At 46.2% G+C, this 5,546-nt stretch overlaps 1 protein-coding gene and 1 pseudogene across 1 annotated transcript in view; one reads left to right on the forward strand and one right to left on the reverse strand.

Moving 5' to 3' along the window:
• The window catches only part of LOC122130219 (glypican-1-like), a 12,741-nt gene extending 12,309 nt beyond the window's left edge, over window positions 1-432 (reverse strand). The window contains exon 1 of the mRNA XM_042704881.1: window positions 1-432. This exon is cut by the window's left edge and continues 413 nt beyond it. The gene's annotated coding sequence lies outside the window, so the exon portion shown is untranslated.
• Window positions 127-4,998, forward strand: LOC105912939 (annotated as a pseudogene).
• The last annotated feature ends 548 nt before the right edge of the window (window positions 4,999-5,546 follow it).

Below are 5,546 nucleotides of genomic sequence, written 5' to 3' on the forward strand. Positions count from 1 at the left end.
TCTGTGTTTCGTGTCCGTTAAAAGCAATGACGCGCATAGCCATACCATTAGCCTACATTATTTAATTACAATGTCCCTATAGTCTTAAATTGACATTAACATTTCAAGATATACAAAAACACCGAGATGGTCAGGATCGCACACGAGAAAGATGCCTGGGTGCTCCTTGTCACTCCCGACGCGCGTGTTCGTGTTTCCCCTCTGCGTGTCGGCTCCACCTGCAGGTGAGAGCGTGCAGCCGGTAAACCGTTCACCGAGTTCGCAGGTTGGATTAAATTGACCATTACATTTAAACAACCATCAAAACAACAAACACACTGCGATTCGAGAACCTCCTTAAGTAGCACACTGATCATCTCTCCGGCTCTTAAGCTACTTTTACACAAGAACACAAATCTTACATGTTTATGAGACGCCAATCTGCCTTTGCATGAGCCTGTGATGAGCAGGGAAAACACATTAAAGAAGCCATAATGTAGTTTGGACACCAAGCGTTTAACATCGGTACTGCGTTCCAAAATATTTGAGAGCGGAAATGCTCTATGTGTGATTTTTTGGTTGTGTGTCCAGAGTGCTTGGAAAGCTGCTGGTGGGTCACTGGGGTGAGGCCACCCCGCTCTCTAGCTCCCCCTGCTGTCCTGTTCAGAGCACAGCGCACACTGGGGTGGCATCAGGAATTTTGGTCTGACTGTGGTCCCTAGAAGCAGCTACGCTTGCATACTTGGACTGATACTGGACTGAGGCAGCTGTCAGCATGAATTAATTCTTTAAATAATTCAGTTTTAGCGTATTGCACTATATACAGGCCTCGCTGTCTAGGGTGAGAGGGAAAAAGAAACATGCTGCTCGTTACCCTAACCCTACAGGTATGTTCACCTGTTATGCTCACATATATAAATCTCCCTAATCTATAGATATGCTGTATGATAGTAGTTGATTATTTGCATTGATTCAAATGTACATGACATACTGATCTCTATGTCAAACCCTCCCTGGTTCCCCCAGACCTGCCATGTTACTTGGGATTGTTATCTTTAGAAACTGCACTTACTAACATTTGTTAGTCTTGAGAGAAGTGAAAGGATCTGTTTCCTTTGATCTTCCCTCCATGTCAGCTGTCACGGCGGCACTGAGCCCTACTCCTGCCACACCCCCTCCTGTTTCAACTCACCTGCCTCCGTCACATTCCCAGTCCCCTGAATTCTAATCACGAACACCTGTCACTCCCTCCCACCACACTATTTTAACTCCTTACTCCCCTCACTTGTTGTCTGGCCTCGTCTTGTATAGACTTATCTCCCTATCTAGCTCAAGTTCCTGACTATTTGCTCCCCGTGTTGGCTCCTGCTCCTTCGTATCCCAAGGTTTTGGTATTTTTGGTTTTCTAGAGTTTTGTTCCTAAGTTTGGTTCCTTCCATGGGCTGTTTTCTGTTTATTCTGAAGATCTTCTGAGCGTTGTGTGTTTTTGTTCCTTGTACGGTTAAGTTCTATCTCCAGTCTGTTCAGTTTACCTTTTGACTCCGTTTGCCTGTGAACTGTTTTATTAAACTCTTAATAAACTCTATTAGCGTGAAGTCTGTGTCTACCCTGAAGTCCATGACATCAGCACAGAAGTGTTTGTATACACACGTTCATTTACACTGAGGATAAGACTTAACTGTTTTTTGTGATCAGAGTGACAGTGGCCAGAGTTCAATGCAAGTATTGAAGAATGAGTCACTCTTAAGCCCATGTGCATGCATACACATACCCCCCCCCCCCCCCCCCCCCCCCCCCCCCCCCCCCCCCCCCCACACACACACACACACACACACAGACACACACACACGCCAACGCTGGACACAGAATTACTTTATTTACCTGTCCTTGGAAAAGGGCAGTGTGTTTTCTGGCACAAGCTGTTGGCTGAAAAAAAGAGGAAAAGAGAAAAAATGAGATAAGCAAACGTGTGTCTGAGTGCCACGATATCCCTAACCCAGAGCCACGTTATCACTAACCCTAACCCAAACCAGAGGCAAACACGCGGAGCGGAGCCACACTCCTCCTTTCCCCTGACCACAGACCCAGCGAACATCTCCTCTATCCCTCTTTCTCTCTCTCTTGGACTCTCTCCTTCCCCTGAAGTGTGTTATTATCTGCTGTAACCATGACGGACCTGAACGTGATGTTGGCCTACTTCCTGTCGGTCCTGGTGTGAGCGCGTTCCTGGCCTACTGCTTAGAAGGAGGGGAGGGCGCTTGGCTGTGCTAGCCGAGCTGCTGGCGGCCTTCTCCTTGGCTGCGTGCCGCCTGGAGGTCCGCAGCATGGAGGAGCTGGGGGAATGGGCGGGGGTGGGCCCCGACGTCACGTTCACCGTCCTCTTCCTCACGCTGCTGGCTCACGCCGCCTGCTGGCCTGTTGTCAGCAGCAACCCCTCTGTCAACTTGCTGCACTCCTGCTCCAGGAGGCTCCTCTGCGGACCACCCTCCTGCGGCTGCTGCTGCAGCTGGCCGGTGCTCACCTGGCCTGGCTGTCGGCCGGGCACTACTGGGCCCTGGAGCTGACCGACATGCACATGATCAAGAGCCTCATGGCTCCGAGTGCTCCACCGTGCTCCCGCACCTCCTCCTGCTGGGCAGCGCCACTGAGGCCGTCTGCTCCCTCACCTTTCACCTCCTCCTGCTCGCTCTGCAGCGCCGATCCGCGCTCCTCCAGGTCCCACTGCTCGCTCTCACCCTGACGCTCCTCTCATTACGCAGGTAGACCAGTCACACACACACACACACACACACTCACCCCTAATACTCCTCTCATATGCAGGTAAGACCAGTCACACACTCACAAACACATACTCAACATCCTTTCATACACAGGTAAGACCTGGCAAACACACACACACACACAGACTCGGGCAGACAGGGTACAGGAGGTAGAGAAGTCGTTTAGTAATCAGAAGGTTGTTAGTTCAATTCCCTGTCGAAGCGTCCTTGAGCAAGACACTGAACTCCTAATTGCTCCTGATGTGGAGTGTGCCATCAGTGTAAATGTAAAAATGTGTATACATCCTTGTAAGTCGCTTTGGATAAAAGCGTCTGCAAAATGACTAAATAAATAAATAATAAATAAGACTCACCCTCACGCTCGTCTCATACGCAGGTAAGACCTGTCAAACACACACACAAACAGCCTCATGCCCCTCTCATATGCAGGTAAGACCAGTCACACACACACACGTAAGAGGTCATTCACAATTTTTTCCTGGTAAAAATAAATTTTCAATTTACTAACCACCTTCTTAACATCAAAAGGCTATTTTGAATACTTTCAATGCATGTTCCTATCTCACATACACACAAACCCTCACATTTCTCTCATACGTAGATAACACTTCTCACTATGCTCACACACACAGATGCACACACCTTCCACCCATACCACCACACCCTGTCACAGTTTTAGAAATTAATTGATATGCCAAAGAAACAATGAGTATTCAATTGTGTCAATTGTGTGTTGTTTCTCCAATCATAAATCCATAGAGCATATGCTGTTTTCATGTTTTCATGCTGTTTTTTATTACTAGAATGGTTTTCACAAGTAAGTCTGACCTAAAATCTAACATATTTTAAACAGTGCACCTGCTGAAGTATTGTTTAGGGTTAGCGCACCTGCCAAAGTATTGTTTAGCGTTAGTGCACCTTCAAAAGTATTGTTTAGGGTTAGTGGACCTGCTGGAGTTTAGTTGTAAGAAGAAATATAACAAGCAACAAGCTCCTGTGGAGAAGCCTTGGTTACCCTAACCCTAACCCAACAGCTCCTCCTCTGGTCATGAGTGTGTATTACAACTCACAGTTCCTGTATTAAACTGTAGCTTATTTTAGACTAGAGTATATACATTATATTAAATAGAACATATTAACACACACACACAAACAGACCAGAATAAACCATTTGTACAATCTGAGTGTGAAATGCAGGACATGACAGTGTAAATGGGTAAGTAAAGTAAAAAGGTTTTAAATCAGTTTTGCTGTCTCTGTTTTCAGCCAGTACCTCCTCCGCAGGCTTTGCCAACCCTTCACTGGCATATGCGGTGACCTTCAACTGCCCTGGCTTCTCTTTTCTTCAGTATGCCATCGTCTACTGGCTGGGGCCCCTTGTTGGTAAGTTGCCATGGACCACGCCTTCACCACTCACTTTACGCTTTGATCACGCTTTTTACTCTCACTTTACGCTTTGATCACGCCTTCAACACTCACTTAACGCTTTGATCACGCCTTTTACACTCACTTTACACTTTGATCACACCTTCAACACTCACTTAACGCTTTGATCACTCACTTTACACTTTGATCACACCTTCAACACTCACTTAACGCTTTGATCACGCCTTCAACACTCACTTAACGCTTTGATCACGCCTTCACCACCCACTTTACACTTTGATCACGCCTTCACCACTCACTTTACGCTTTGATCACGCTTTTTACTCTCACTTACGCTTTGATCACGCCTTCAACACTCACTTAATGCTTTGATCACGCCTTTTACACTCACTTTACACTTTGATCACACCTTCAACACTCACTTAACGCTTTGATCACTCACTTTACACTTTGATCACACCTTCAACACTCACTTAACGCTTTGATCACGCCTTCAACACTCACTTAACGCTTTGATCACGCCTTCACCACCCACTTTACACTTTGATCACGCCTTCAACACTCACTTTACGCTGGTATAACAGTGTGCATGCATGCATATCCATTCAGTGATGGACACATGCATGTTAAACCTGCATATTCATTCAGTGATGCACACATGCATGTTCTTCTGGTCCACAGGTGTGGTACTGGCTGTGTTCATCTACATGGGACACATTCCGCGGCTTTTCAGCAAGAACCTTCTGTACTCTCAGAGGAGCCGCTTCCGCACCCCAAAGAGGAAAGAGGAAGGAGCAAAGAAGAGCAGCTAGAGGCTGAGAGGATCCCTATCCCTAACCCAGGATCCCTATCCCTAACCCAGGATCCCTATCCCTAACCCAGGATCCCTAACCCTAACCCAGGATCCCTATCCCTATCCCTAACCCAGGATCCCTAACCCTAACCCCAGGATCCCTAACCCTATCCCTAACTTAGGATCTCTATCCCTAACCCAGGATCTCTATCCCTATCCCTAACCCAGGATCCCTAACCCTAACCCAGGATCCCTAACCCTATCCCTAACCCTAACCCAGGATCACCAAGCCATGATAGCTGTGTTTGGGGTCATACAGTCAATGTGTTAGCAGAATATGTTTAAGTTTAAAGTTAACGCATTAGTTCAACAAAATGCATGTCCTTTTAGAACTAGAGTCTTAGTAACCCTTTTCAGACTAGTTTTTCATTACCATTCATTTGTATGTATTTCGTCCAGTTCAAGGATGGCTTCAAAAGTACTCTAAACTTAATAAAAATGTAAGTACATGATGGATGAGTTTCTATGTATTTCATCAGTTAAGAGAACTTTGAATTTTATTGAAATCTCTTAAGACCTTGATGCTTTAAGGGGGAACTGTTGCAAAT

The sequence above is a fragment of the Clupea harengus genome, unplaced genomic scaffold (genome assembly GCF_900700415.2).
Source record: "Clupea harengus unplaced genomic scaffold, Ch_v2.0.2, whole genome shotgun sequence".
NCBI classification, from domain to species: domain Eukaryota; kingdom Metazoa; phylum Chordata; class Actinopteri; order Clupeiformes; family Clupeidae; genus Clupea; species Clupea harengus.